We start from the raw sequence: 16393 nt of genomic DNA on the forward strand, positions 1-16393 counted from the left end.
AGGGTCCCGGCAAACCCATTCTTGACAGACGTCATGGTAGATCCAGCGTTTGCAGAGTATGCAACCCACATTGCACGAAACCAGAATTTTATTTTACTTCACAGCACCCTTAAGAACCGTTCCCTTTTCTCTTAAAAATAAATTCCTCTTCCAGATTACGAGTATATTTTATCATCGGGTCATTTCTTCTACCCCTTATTCTATCTATCTTTTTAAAGAGTCCGATGTTCTGCAATACCTAATAAGATCAGAGGATTGAATTTTTAGTTCATCATTTTGACCGATAAAGGCTGCATCAAACTCAACACTCAAAAGAAAAAAATATCTGAATTCGCGCCATCTATTAAATGTAAATCCATCCTTCGTACACTAAGTACCTGAAATCCTGATCCCTGATACGGTACCAGAGGTTGTTTTTGTAAGAAGTACATAGGCGGAGCCAACAACCTGCGCGAAACTGACGTCATAGTTATGAGCAGTGGCGTAACCAAATTATTTCAATTTATTTTATGTTTTTTATTAATTAAAACCTCGTTCTATTCCATTTGTCTTACAGAGAACAATGTTCTCGAGTGCAGGTTTCTATTAAGAAATACAGTTTTTACCGTTTATTACAAAACAATCTTCAACACAACACAAATTAAACTTGGCTACTACAACAGAAAAACAGGACGCCACTGAATGTAGGAACAGCTGATTGATTTAGCAGAGTGGGGCACGAGCGAACCAACGTTGGTTTACTGCGCAACTATATGGTGTGTACTTCTTACAAAAACAACCTCTACATAAATTCTTTCGGGTACTAACACAGCCATCTCTACTTACAAGCCGTGAAGTTAGAAATCTGGCAACGTCGCGTGTGGGTCTATTCCTTCATCAGGCCACGTTTGTTAGATAGTGTTTTTGTGAGTTTGAATCAAAAACAGTGAAATAAATTGGTGCTGAAGAAGTATTTAACAATTCTTGAGCAAAAAAAATCATCAAAAAGTACGAGTATTAACCACATTAGCAATTAAAAGTATAAAATCAGATAACCTTTACGTTGATTTTAGTGTTGTATGCGAATGTGGAACACCATGTGAAAAAATATGTATACGTCTTTGCGGCATTAATTATGAGCAATATAGTGTTAAATAATTATAGTAAAAATAAAAATAATGCTTGTCAACATGAAAAACGTAGTACAAAGAAAAAACTTACCACTTTGAATAATTAGCGAATATGTACTATTGCGGGCAAAAATAGTGGGACATCAACGTCATTGTCTTGAGTCTTGACTTTTAATGTAAAATAATCCTTATCTGATTCTAATTGATTGACGTTGTCATTAAGTATTGTAGGTTGTAAGGAATGATTGTAAGTAAGCACGTAGTGAATATTTATTTAATGCAAAGTTCCAATCAAAATCTACCTTTATCAAAAAAGAGGGCATTTGGAAAAGGAAAATAGGAGTATAAAATAAATTTTTAAACTGTCAGCTGAAATAGTGTCAAAAAAAATGACAATAAAGCTTGAACTACATCGAATTTTTCAAAACTGACAGAAATTTGATGTCCCACTTTTTTTGCCCGCAATAGTACTAGTATTAAAGTATTAAAATCGTTGAAATCTTAATAATGTTTTTTGTTCGACACTGTCAGAATTTGAGAATTTTCTCTTGTGTGAACGGATTTTGATAAATGTCACAACTTGTCAAAACAAAACGTCAAGCTAATTTTAAAGATTTTAAGCGAATTTTGAGCCTTTAAGTGGTCAGTCGAACAAAAAACGTTGTATTCAACTCGTTCGTGTGTAAATTTGGCCTTTTTTGGCACTCGTGGCCCTTTAAAACGCGTTTCACTCGCGTTTTAAACTGGCTCACTCATGCCAAAATAGGTCCAATTTACACGCAAACTCGTTAAATAAACTACTATTTTTATACGTTTCCCTTTTATCCATCCTTTATTCATTACATTACTATATAAAATTTTAAAAAATTACCTACCAATAAACTAATTAACTAGATAATGCGCTTTGAGCGGCCTGGCGCGTAGACCCACTTGAAGTCGACTAAGCGGTGTTGCCAATTTTAACTTCACGGCTTGTAAGTAGAGATGGCTGTGGTACTAACCAAATGACCAGAGTAGTTTACCATTTTCTTCAAAGATTACTATTCTTTGGAAAGGTTGCCGGCCACCAGCATCAACATTAGTTTACATGTGTACCCCAAGTGGTCGTGCAAAATGATTTTTAATGACCAAAATACCCCTATAGATATGACTTGGTTATCAATGTTATCATATTTTGTTGTCCCTTCAACAGTGGCTGTGGTTTTTTCAGTAACAAAAGAAACTCATCTTTCTTCACATAAATTGTCGCTAAATCAGTACCAGTACCAGTTTGTGAGCTCTTCTTTCGGAAGGTTACCATTACCAAAAGAAGAATGGATGCGCTATTTCGTTATTACTAGGGCACGGATTTTAGGCAAAATCGATTGTTTTTATTTTTTAAGGCATGTATGAAACTTGTCTATAAATGTTTTCTAACTTAATTCAAGTAATTAGAGTCATATTTGATTCTGCGTAATCGACCAAAAATGCCCTTTAACTTTTTAACTGAACATGTATAAAATGATCAAAAATTAGATTTTATATTTTTTAAGTCATGTAAGTATTTGGTGATCATTTAATTTGAAGAGTCCTCAGTCTGTAGAGTGAAAACCCAAACACCGCAAAAAGTGAGGTTAAACTTAAATAGCTGATCCATGATCTGTAATCCGTGGTGCGTTCACAATCGACTCTTCAACGCCTACTTTGAGGAGAAATTTAAATGAACACCCGACATAATAGTAGTTTATTTAACGAGTTTAAAAGGCGTTTTAAAGGCCCACGAGTGCCAAAAAAGGCCCAATTTGCACACGAACGAGTTGAATACAAGGTTTTTTTGTTTGACGAGCCCCTTAAAGGCTCCAAATAGCTTAAAATCTTTAAAATTACCTTGACATTTCGTTTTGACAAGTGTTGACATTTATCAAAATCCGTTCACATAGGAGGAGAAAATTCTCAAATTCTGACAGTGTCGAACAAAAAAAATATTTTCTAATCAATTATTTAAATTAACTCTCTATCCAGTTAGGTACTGCTAAAGTTGTTTCTGAATGCTGACCAAGCAATGAAGAACGTTTTCAAGCAAGTATTAATTAAAAAATGCACTTTTGTTTGTAACAATGTGAATGTACACTGAGCATCAAAACTTTGAAATACATAATAGAAACATTTTCTTTCTTACTGAGCTTTTCGATAATACCTACTCTCTTTTATTTTTCTTATGGAAACATTTTCCCATTTTAATTTTTCTGCACCTTTCACGTCATTTTTAAATGGCACCCATTTATTTTGCAGTTTATTAAATTTTGATTTAAGCCCACCTACCATTTACGACTTTTAGATGTGAAAATCGTTTCTAAGAAAATAATACTCACATGAATTACGATATTTCAATGTCAGCAAAGTAGGTACTTTTCATATCAATAAACTAAAACAACGAATTAAAAAATGCATATCTTCGAAAGCAACCTGAAAAGCAATAATAAAATTTGTTGTTTTAAAAACAGATCTGTTTCTTTTGATTTTTAGCAGACAAGTTTTCGAAATGATTCTTTCATTGGCCCGGAGTGTTCAGTTTAATTATAGTAAAGGAAAATAAATCTTATCGTCCATTTTTCTCACACTTGGCGTATGAAATATGCAATTTCAGGAAACCGCAATAATTTTAAGAAATTCGCGGCTGCACCACAAGGAATGTTTAAAGTTGACGACGAAACTAACCAGACACGATTTTGTTTACACTAAACGCGGTCACATCTCTTCGCACCCAGTTCACTGAAAATGATTCAGAGAAAAACGGGAGCTTTGCTCTAAAATTAGCTTATTTTCATAACAAATAAAATTTACGAAGATAAATCAATTACTAATAATCATTACTTTTGAGGCCTTTGAAATCTCCCGGAATATTACACGTTCATCTTAAATAAATAAAATATCGAGATCAGTAAGAACCGCTCATCACAAGGAACACTCTCTGGAGTTCTTCCAATCTTGCGTCACGTTTGCAAGCTCCGTTGCGAAATTCCCAAATTCGGAAAGCTCTTGCAGGAAGGAATGTCCATGATGCCGAGGGGGCGGCGGAGGCGTGGACAACCGCCAGTTAAACCGCGCATTGTATATGTAATGGATGCATAATGCAGTTATGGCCCATCAAAATAAACCGAGGTATTACAAAAATTCTTGGCAGAAAATAGGAGGGACGCGTGATTAACTAATTATTGATGAGCAGAAGCAGAGCCGTGATTCGTTGATGGATTATAAATCCGACGAGCTGCTGTAATTTTATTGTGGCCATAGTGTAAATATTGGTTCACATATTTACTTTTCCTCGCGTACACGCTGCGTCGTGTGAGGTTTCACACACTTACTCTTTCTAAAACAAATCATAAAATTCTATAAACAATCTAGACACACCGTCTTTTAATAGTGTTTGAATCTAAACTAATCTACACATTAAATTTGTGGTTTTATGATAGTTACACCCTGTAAAAGTAACATATAGAAACAGTTATCATAAATTCCGCCATCATGTTCATGCGGCCACACGTTATGAGAAAAATCCACTGAAACAAATCGATTAATTCACAGTTTCAGGACTGCATAATTATGTATTTTTTACGTGAATGTAGTGCTTAACTGATGATTTATGATTTCTGAAAGTGCCCCAAATTTTTGCGGTTATGGTAGGTACCTAAATGTAAAAGTTAAAGGAATTAAATTATTGTGTGTATCAAAACTTTCACAGAATAGAGAAAAACCGCTTAACATTTTTCCACAAATACATATTTTCACAAAATCACAAAAAAGTCATTTTGATAACTTCCTTACAAAAATTAAATGTTAAAATTTAAGTCGATAATAATCAATTGAATTTTATACATAGGTTTTTTTTTCTAATTAGGTACCTAATTAATGTCAACTATAGTTGACTCAAGTTGCAAAAGACCACTTTGCATTTGCAACAGCACTTTTACGGCATTAGTCATTTGAAATTACTTTGAAACTGTACTTATATGGAAAACATTCAATCCAAACTTTGTGCCTTTATTTGGTTCAAAAAATTGAAAAAATGCTGTTGCAAATGGCAAGTGGTTTTTTGCAACTTGAGTCAACTATAAGTCTGAAAAAGATTAATTGGAACGATTCTAATAGATAAAAATAACTCATATTGATGAAGTTTACAAGTGTTACATTTATTCTTCTCGGTCTTACCTATTTATTACAAATACAAGGTGTGAACGAGACAATTTGACATGCACGAGAGGATATTTTGACAGACTATTTCCTGAGAAAAATTTAAATGGTAAATACAAATAAACGTAATTCTGTGTTTAAAAATTGTTGTTAATTTTTATGCTGTCGTTGACAGTCATGAGACACGACATAGTACATTTTTCGAAGGAAATAGTCTAGTAGTAGTCTAGTAATATCCCGAGTGCATGTCAAATTATCGACAATTTGACATGCACGAGAGGATATTTTGGCAGACTATTTCCTGAGAAAAATTTACATGATAAGTAAGTACAAATATGTAAATGTAATTCTGTGTTTAAAAATTGGTTAATACCAAATGATGTTTTAATTAGGACTACGCGAAAATTTGGCACTAGTGCAAATTATCGATAATTGCACTAGTGCAGTATTATCGCTCTAATTCGATCGCTATTGGCTAAAATTCAAATATTCGAGCTTTTTGATTGGCTTAAATTTTTAGAAGGAAATAGTCATTACAAATTATTTTGAACCAAAATTAAAATGAGCCTTGTTTAACTTCTTTTGCATATTATGTATTTCTCACGCTTTTTACATATCCCACTTTTCGTTTCATATTCTTGAACTTGTACATTTTTTACCTCTGTAACCTTTTACATACCGTAACTCACTTTGGAAGTTGATAAATTTGGAAAAGATGAATTCGAAGAAAGTAAAATATTACTATTATTATTACAGTTTGTGCAGGTGGAGAAATGTGTAATGATAATGACAATGAGCAATATGATAAAAGATAAAATAAAAATATAATTTTGTAGACATTCTTCTTACGCCACATTAGATATGCTTTTGATAGAATCCAATAAAAATCAGAAAAGAAAAATTTGTATGGAAACAATTATGACAGTGTAAAAGGATTGTACTGAATACGGTGAAAAAAATGTGCTGCGGAAAACGTATGTATACCGTGCGTTGGTAAAGTTCGGAATAAATTCAATAAAACTATAAATACTAATTTTTGAGAAAAATCTTCGAAGAGGTCAAGTTTGTTTTTAAAAAGTGCATATTCTTCAGTACTTTACTTATGTTGACAGCTTTTCATCTCCTAATGATGACGTCATCAATATTTTTTTTAAACGACAACCTCCACTTTTTTCTTTTTTTTCTGATAGGCCTTCGTACTAGCTAAATAATAAATGAAAAGAATTGATACCTATCTTACACAACGATTTTTTTTAGAAAATGACAAATTTTACTTCAAAAAATAATGTAAATTAATTTTTATTCTGACAATTTAATTCATACACTAAAAATCCAATAAGCAGCTTAAAAAACTGCCAGAAAAAATTACTCGTCCTACGGACTCGTTAATTTTTTCAGAGGCAGTTTTTTTCGTTAAATTGCCAGGCAACAAAATTCTTGTTGAAATGTCAAGTTTACTTTGACAAAAAAAAGCCCTCGTTAATTATAAGTGAAAATTTTAATTGATCTCAAATAAAAACAAACAAATATCTAAGATTAACAATAAAATTCAACACAAAAATTGACCTCTTCGAGGATTTTTCTCAGAAATTAATAAGTACTTACAGTTTTATCGAACTTATTCCGAACTTTACGAACGCACTGTATACCGGGTATCAACCACCAAACCTGGCCATAGGCACATTACACATATTAAAATAATATATGAGTTGCTATGAAACATATTATGTATTGTTTCGTCAAATTTGCCCAATAATTGAGCATAATATTGCTCTGTGATCGTTCTTCCCTTTTCCAAATTTCAAAAGTATTTCTACTTTCTACGTTACCTGTATCAAAAGTTTCCTGATGGCATTGTTTGTACGGATGATAATTATAGCTGTCAATATGACATTACACAATAATATAATTATTTCATAGCAACTCATATATTATTTTAAAATGTGTAATGTGCCTATGGCCAGGTTTGGTAGTTGATACCCGGTATAAATAAACATATTGACTGTAACAAAGTAGGAGAAGTGAAGGCAAAAAGAAGAAAAGAATATCTGCCCGTGGACTATGTATTTTGATACTTACAAGAAATACCGAGGAATGGAGTATAAAAATAAGAAATATAAAGTAACCAGGAGAGCGAATAAACATAGAAAGAAACAAAAGCTAACAAAATTTCATGAATGGAAATGTGACTGAAAGTGGGAAAAGGAAAAAAAGAAGATTTTGAAAATGCGATATAATGGAATAATGGGAACATTTTTCAAGTGTAGGTTGCGATGAAAATTTCTGCAGTTGAACTAACTATTAAACTGAAATGGTTGTTATCAACAACATTCTGCTTCTTCTTGCACGATTACTTGAGTGGCAGCAAAATTTGTTGTTGGTGGGGGTTGAAAAGACACTCTCAACCAGAAATAAGAATCCGTCAAATATCGCAAAGAGACTCTGAAAAAATACAGCAGACTTCATCTCTAGTAATTCATGACATGCCAGCTTTTCTTGGCAAATTATATTAACATTTAAGACACTAAAATCTGTTAGTGCGTCGGAAAGCAGGCAAATACTGGAAGGAGTGTATGAAGAAATTTAGAAAATGTTCAGTTAAATTGTATTTAAAAAGATTACTTATTCAAATTTGATTAAATTGAATCTCTGTATTAATGATACTAACAATATTTCCCCAAAAAATGTTTAGAAGTTTTTTAAGTTTAATAGCGTTCAGAAGTCAGATGGTGCAACAAAAAGGACATTTGTGGGAACCTCAGAAAAGACATTCTTTTTGGGCGATTGTACTTTATTTGCTTTTTTAACACATCTGTTTCCAGGACGGTAAGTAATTTTAGTGTTCTAGAACGGTAAGTGATAATTTTTATGTAGACAGAAGTTGAAGACAAGATGTTGGCACTTTCTGAAAACTTACACAGCTCTTGTAGTCGGCCTTCCTTGCCGCTGCAATGAAATAATATTAGCGGACTTGCCACGACATTAGCATTGTCAAAATTTTCATACCCCGAATTTTCCTTGTCTTCTTGATTACACATTTCAATGCAGCCTTCAGCTGTACTTGAAGACTTCCAGCCTCCGTGTCTTTTCAGTCCAAGAAGATCTTCACCTTATTAGCTAACAATGTAGCTGAACTTCGACGAAACGAAGGACTCCTAATCCTAGCGTTCTCTGGATTTCTCAGAAATCAGAGCCGAACGCACCCCACATTCCAAGTGTCTTCTACAACATCTACTTTATTTTCGGAATCACTAAGATCACTCATTTTATTGCTTCATTTTCAACACGACTGACGTTAATAATAAACTAGGGAAAAATGAATAGGGAATCTTTCCTTTTTTGAATTTTTTAGAGGATTGGGGCAATTATTTTGCTTTCCAAGAAAAATTGTGGAATTCCCTATTCATTTTTGCCTAGTTTACTTTCGCAAAAAACTGCAGCATCATGAACGTTAAGGACAATGTACCGATCTCAGACAATAATTGAAGTCGCTGTCAATTGTCTTCGATCGGTACATTGTCCTTACCGTTCTTTATACTTAATATACAGTCTGGTCCTGACATGACGTCTTGCAATTTTTTTGCTTCTTGAAAGTCTTAAAACATTATTTGCTTCTGAATTATCCAACAAAAGGTGGAATATTTGTTTTCGCGATTAATTCCATAAGATGCATACGCGTGTTGAGCTGAGTGGTGAATATTTTGAAAACCAAAAAGAATATAATTGTTTGAAAGAATCTTTCGGTGTTGATGTTTACTAACGTACGTACCTTTAACAAGAATTATGTAATGTGAGTAACTGAAACTTTCATTCCACATTATAATTTTTTTTTAATATTTAAGTAGTCTGACGTTGCGTTTTCAAACATTCAAGTAAAACAGCAAAGTACGTTCTTAATCGTCAGAGCGTTCTTGTTTGAACTTTAACTAAACGAAAATTTCCAAAAATACTTCACAATTAAGAAATTTGGCATTCATGCAAAGCTGTTTCGTGTAAACTTTAGTTCAGTTACAATATAGAGCGTTACAATTTGTTCTCCGAATCGTGAATAATTAAGTTCTACTAGCTTTCCACTAATATTTCACTGTGAACGTGATTAATTTTCAAACTCGAGCCAACAAATAATTAATTATGCCGTAATAATCTGCTTAGTGTCCAATAAAAATAAAACGCAACAGTTTTGTTGATGGTTCGGTGGCTACATTTTGCCAAACTATAGCTGTCTTTTACTTTTCGTGCAGCCAGTGGCACTTTTCATTCGACGTGGAAACGTGGAAAAGTCATATTATATGAAACGCGTGTTTACAAAGGGGTGTGAAAATGCGAATTGTGACCCCAAAAATAAACCAATATCATTTAGAGGCGCGGCTTTGAGGGAGAAGTTAATAGGAAACGCATATTTGCCGAGCACTTTCGTTAGGGCCAACGTCAACATAATAAAATCCACCACGCCTCTGGCTTCACCGACTATTACCACCGTTACCCCAACGTTAATAACCACAAGGTGACAGGGGACGGAGCGACAGCGAAAACCAATTTAATTATAATTTGTGATGACAATCTACTTAACATATTTATGGTAATGCTTCATTGTGACAAATTAATATCGCTCCGTCCTTTCATTTTTAGTCGATGGAAGTTTGCTTTGGCCGCGTATAAACATGTGACATTTAGCTGACAATGCATCGATAAAAAATTTATGAAAAAATTTGTTTTCTCGAAAGCTTTTGTGTACTAAGATATGTCAAGGTGCCACCACCTCTGTTGGTTATTTACTTATATTAATCACTAGTAGAAAAACACGTTGAGGAATTAAATAAATATAACATTAATTTTATTTATTTAAACAGAGTTCCGTCAATCCAAGTGACTGTTTTAATAAATCTTATAATTACATATACCTACCTATTACAAATATCTCATTTCACATTGATGTCATGTTGATGATTTTTGTTAGTTCCTACAAATTTTTCCATCAATATGATGATAAAAATGTCAGGAACACTATTTTTTGTATTAAAGAAACTCAACGTGTGTTCGTCTATGTTATTGAAAAACATGTTCGGAGTCAAGTGCACTTTTTTGGAACTTTTAACTTATTTATCTCTACAAAAGATATGTTAGTGTACCTATTTACCTACGACGACGACAATTTTATGGTAAAACGTCACCTTTAGAAATGAAGGCAAAGAAAATGAGTATTTTGCGGAGGTATGTATTTGTTTGTCAATGTCTTTAAAAAAATCACTTTGTACAGAAACGAAACGAAAATAGGAAATACAGTGTAATAAAAAAAGCCGAGTAAGTAAGTGAATTCAACGAAAAGTGTTGGGTTCGTTCTATTATGTCGGATGTTCGTTTAAATTTCTCCTCAAAGATGACATTGAAGAATCGATTGTGAACGCACCACTCGTCAGTGTACAGAGTAAAAACACAAACAACGCAAAAAGTAAGGTAAGATTTAAACATCTGATCCGTGTGGTGCGTTCACAATCGACTCTTCAACGTCAACTTTGAGGAGAAATTTAAATGAACACCCGATATCATGTATCGGCAAAGGCGTGAATTTAGTTAAATTCAATACTCATAATAAGAATCAAGAAAGAAGAACAAAAGAAAAGAAACTTGTGAGAACATCCTTGAATTGATAACGAAATGTCCACCCACACTCAGTTATCCTGTAGGATCATTTCATAAATATGAATACTCAAAAAATAAATTTAAATTTAATTAAAAAAATATAAATTTGAAAATCATCAAGTATGTACATGAAAATATTTGGTCTGATAGGCAAAATACGAACGGGAAAATGCCTCAGGACTCTTGGTCATAAGAAGTGGTATGATTATCATTGACGATATCTAAAATTGATACCAATTTGAATGTGCTGCTCCGATGTCACCAGTCGTATCATCGATTATATTATTAATCATATCACGAATTATATTTGAAAGGAGAATTTGATGAATGAATAAATGAGAAACATTTAAATCCATAAACAGACGCCACTGGCTACTTTTTGATAACTGTATCATCTTTTTGGACGACTTACTGTTTGCCTTCTTATACCAGTGACATCTCACCAATTATTACTACAGCTTTTTTTCAGCTTATAATAGCGTGATTTGAAGAAATGTTTTTAGTTGTCAAATTTGACAGATGTCATTACTATTAGATACTAACAAAATAAGGTGACAGATTTTTCAATTTTATATCGGGTGTTCGTTTAAATTTCCCGTCAAATTTGGCGTCGAAGAGTCGATTGTGAACGCACAATTTGTCAGTCTGCAGATTAAAAACACAAATAACGCAAATAGTGAGGTTAGAACAGCTGATCCGTGATCCGTAATCCGTGGTGTGTTCACAATCGACTCTTCAACGCCAACTTTGACGGAAAATTTAAATGAACACTTGATATTATCTCTGCCAACTGAAATCGTTGAAAAGGGGACAACATTACGTCCTTTTATGGTTAAATATCACGAAAAAAAAAGAAACTTTGGCTTAGCCAGGCTTATCCGTGAACCAGGTGTTATGCAACAGTTTGAATGTATAAAAAAATTGGAAAATTTTCTTTCCAATCTAAAAACTCTAGACTTAATCACTTGGTATGAACGTGCAGATTTGTGCAACCCTTAATTCACATTCTTATGAGTGAAACAAAAAGGATTAACAAGTTCCATTAAGCTCCATTCTAATATTCCTGGAGAACACTTGAGAAGTACAAATCTGAAATTCCATTTCTTAGATTCAGTTGGATAGAAAGTACATTCAGTGAAAATGATTAAATTAATGGAGCTTCGTCGCGAGGAAGACATCCTCCAACAAAAATACTGGAGAAAACCCGAAAATCTTGTTTATTTTTAGCCAGTAATAATTCATTTAAGAGCTCTTTATGTAAGTATAATCTAAGTAAACTAAAATGAGTTGAAATGGTGCATTGACGGGAGCGAGTAAAGGATTGTGAAAATGAATCGGAGAATCAGGCCCCGTTTGTTATGACAGCGCTTAAAGCTCTAGATGGAGCTCTTAATTAATGGGTTTCTTTGTTTGGTTTGAAAATAGCAAACGTATTGGCGGCCCGCGGCGAAGCGTCCGAGCGAACAAGCGCATCACACCGCCGCCCTATGCCGCCCTACGCCGCCTCCGGCGCCATTCCGTGCCGATATATCTATACCTACATGATATGTTTTCCATTTATTCGCCGCATGTGTACGTGCACTTTGTATTATTTTTGAGGAGACGGTGCGAGTGCGGTCCTGGATAACGTATTCGAATGCAATAATATTATCACGTATCCACCAGACCGTTCCGGGTTGGCTTACGGCTCTCGGAAATTTATATTCAAAACATGGGATTTTTTACCAGAACGATGAAAATGTTGCGGAAATTGCTTCAACCTAAAGTTTCTCCAGATCGAAAAAACATTAACACAAAAAATGTTATTGTCAACACAAAATATTGAACACTGAGCACTTTTTGTTTTTCTTATAAAGAACAAATTGTCCTGTCCTCACCAATTTTTTTTTTTTATGTATTTTTGTGTAATGTTTATAAAAGATTCTGATATTGCTATTTTCTGTATGATTCAAACAACAGAAATATTTCCAGTGACCGAAGAAAAATATGATGTTAAACTATACGTAGCAGGAAATTTTGGTAAACTCGAAGTTTGATTGGTTGTATTGAAGAAACCGAAAGATTTTTTTATTGGTTAATGTGGTATAACACTAATAATAGTCTCCGGATTAATTCGCCAATTTATGGCTGCAATAGTAAAAGTAATTATGTCCATCATAAAAATAAAAAACTTTTATTTTCTTTTAACATTTTTCTTTTACAGGCATATAATCGGGTAATCAATTTTCACAATTTGATTTTCTTGCCAAAATCAATACTGAAAAAGATTTTTGGGTCTTTTATCGCTCTGTTGCGTTATATGGACAGTTAAATTATCTGAGCTGAAGAAATCTAGAAGAAGTAAAACAATAGAATTAAAACGGAATACTTAAAAAATATATATATTTTTTATTTAGTGATTGTTAGTAGGTACAACATTGATTTAATTTCTTGTTTCAACTTGTGTTAAAATAATTATTTAGAATTTAGACTATACTAAGGACAACGTAACATTTTATCTGCCCCGCCCATTACATTTTCTTAGTTACCAATCAAATAGGTTGTTAAGACGATCTAATTTACACAGAAAAAAAATCTGACATTCGAATTGTCTTAATGACAATTTATTTTTTAAAACCTAAAACCTTGTACAGATCGAATGTGGCTTTGATTCTCATTGGTCAATTTATGTGGGCGGAGCAGATAAAAAGTTATAACGGCAATACATACTATAAAAACAAACCTTTTATTGTCTGCATAAAGAATTAAACGGTCCACCGCCCATTAACATTAATTTACAATACTTCAAAAAGAAAAATCTTTTAGTTAAGAAACAACTTTTTCAAAAAATGGGATTTAAGAAAAATTTGAAAATTTAGCAGTTAGATTTGAAAGAAAATTAACTTTCTAAGAGAAAAAGAGAAAATTTTGGTTATAAAAAAATCAGTTTTCCATAAGAAAAAAATAAAATATTTATAGCAATATTTTTAACATTAAAAGATTTACGTTGGTGACTGAAAATGGAGAGAACTAAAAATTAAAAAAAAAAAAAAATAGCTGGAAGGCATTTTACAGTGGAAGAAAAAAAAGGGCCATTGGTTCTTCAATGTAGGTAACGGTTTGGTGGTAGTTATTTTGTCTGTGAATAAGTAATTCATCCTGTTAAATTTTTTGAAAACGTTAATCAAATCTTATTAAGAAACTGTCCCAAGGAATGAATGATAAAATATGTTAATACGATGTAAATATTCCACCAAGACTTTTCTTTGGTTTAAAATTACACTTGTACAGTTGTATAACTACTGGCTTTTTCTATCTAAAAACTTTAATCATTCAAAACCAATATCACTTTCAGTTCTATGCGATTAGCAATTGCTGAATAGTCTTAAAAATCAGTGAGCAGAGCGTTGAAATTTCCTTCCAATAAATTTCTATCAAGGCCGTGAAATCATTATTTAACGTATCCAGAGAAAAATTGTCGCCGAGGCCGCTTGAGGCCGGACAGGACAATCTCGAGGATATTAAAGGATTTCGCGGTACACAATATTTTTTGTGCAACCGAAAGTTTGTAATTATTATAAAACGAACAAACAAAATTTACTTCACTGTCAATAAATAAACGCCAGTCTTACATGGGAAACTCTGATTTGTTTTGTATCAAATATTAAAGTGACGTTTACTTTAATGGCCGCCGTTAAAAGCAACGGCCGCGAAATTGGATTTCGCGTACGTTTGCACAAAAAATGTTTTGATTTCTAAATTTGACATTATTATTCTGAAAATACCAATATCTACCAAAAAAAACTGGTTGAGATATTTTTTCTACATTTTGCGTATATTTAAATCAATATATTGATACTAAAGTTCGAAATACTTAGTTCATTTATGTATATTAAAAACCACAATCTATACTCTTGAGATGACGTCAACAAGAAACTTTTAATCTGTTCCGTAATAATTCTGAACGCACTGAAAAGAAAAACGTTGCTTGAAATACAGACAAGACCATACCAAGTCAAAGCCTGGAGCAATCCGCTGCTCATGCAATTTTCATCTCCAGCTTCCCTGAATTATTGAATTTTTCAAAATGTATTTTCACTTGAAAGAAATCGCATCTGAAACACTTTATCGAGTTCAGACTCCACCAGTTGATAATCTGATCGAGTCATGTCATAAATCTGAAAATAACAAAGCGCACATTCGCGCTATGGCAGAAACGTTCCTTCTGTTGTAGTGCACTAACATGTAAATAATAATTTGGGGCCAACTGGCTTACCCTTCACCGTTCGAGAGGGTCTTCGAGGGTAGGAAACACTTGGTATTTCGCATGACCCTCAAGATTTTCCAGACACAGCGTTTCCACAGCAACGTTTTGAATTTTGTGTTCGGTTGTCTACCAACAATGTCTGATTTTTTTGATACACATACGTATTTCCAGTCGAGATAACTGTAAATAAATCGTAATAGCTGTGCTGTAATTTAATGTAATTATGCATGTATGCGAGAAACAATAACAAAACTGTATAATGGAATTAATTAACAGGTGCCGGTCTCTGCTTGTATGAACGGGCATTTTCCCCATGGAAATTTTGTTTCATGAACTCTATAAATGAACGCATTCACTAGATCATAACTAAATCAGTGATTCATTTTTATTTTTATTATATTCAAGGCTCTCGGATAAATCTGCGCCCACTGCGAAAAAAATATTTCATTATCAATTCTATACTCTCGCACCGTGTTAATCGGAAATGGCACAAAGTGGGTCTGTTGCGACCCATCCAAAAGGTTGTTCAACACGTTTTGAAGAAAGTCTGAATAACCCGAATCATTTAAACGCGGGGATAATAGTATATTATTTATTATATGAGCAAGTAAAAAAGCTTTTTATCCAGGAAAACGAAGGTTGCATCACAACCCGAAGGCGCGTGCTGTAATCTTTTTAGTGGATAATAGTTATTTGTACAGTGTGGAATAAAATGATTTACATCTAGTTACCCTTGTAAAAATACGAAATGCCGCTCTACAAAAAAAAGAAAGCCTAACCTCAAAATATATATCCAAATTCCAAATGTGATTTATTGCGAAGGGATGATATGAATGCAAAGTTAAGATTGAAATTAAAAAGGAGCTAACAAAAGCAAGTCACAGCTAGTGTTGAAAGTGGCCACCAACGTTTGTTAATTCAATTTTGTAAATTGTAAGAATTGTCAATTCGATTGATGACATTGACAGAACTAATAGTTCGGCACTTCGAAAAAAAAGACGTAGAGCGGTACAGGAAAATTTACATATGCAAAAATTCCAAAGGTAACTAGATGTAAATCATTTTATTCCACACTGTATTACAAGGCTAGAAAATGCCCTTTTGCAAGTGTAAGCACGGTTTGTGGAGCAGAAGCGTCAGCCGTGTAATACACAAACATTTTTCGGCCGACAATTTATTTAAAGCAAAATACAGAGCGCCCAGAAATGTGGTAGCAACTTTTACACAA

Source organism: Tenebrio molitor, chromosome 1, assembly GCF_963966145.1.
Source record: "Tenebrio molitor chromosome 1, icTenMoli1.1, whole genome shotgun sequence".
NCBI lineage: Eukaryota > Metazoa > Arthropoda > Insecta > Coleoptera > Tenebrionidae > Tenebrio > Tenebrio molitor.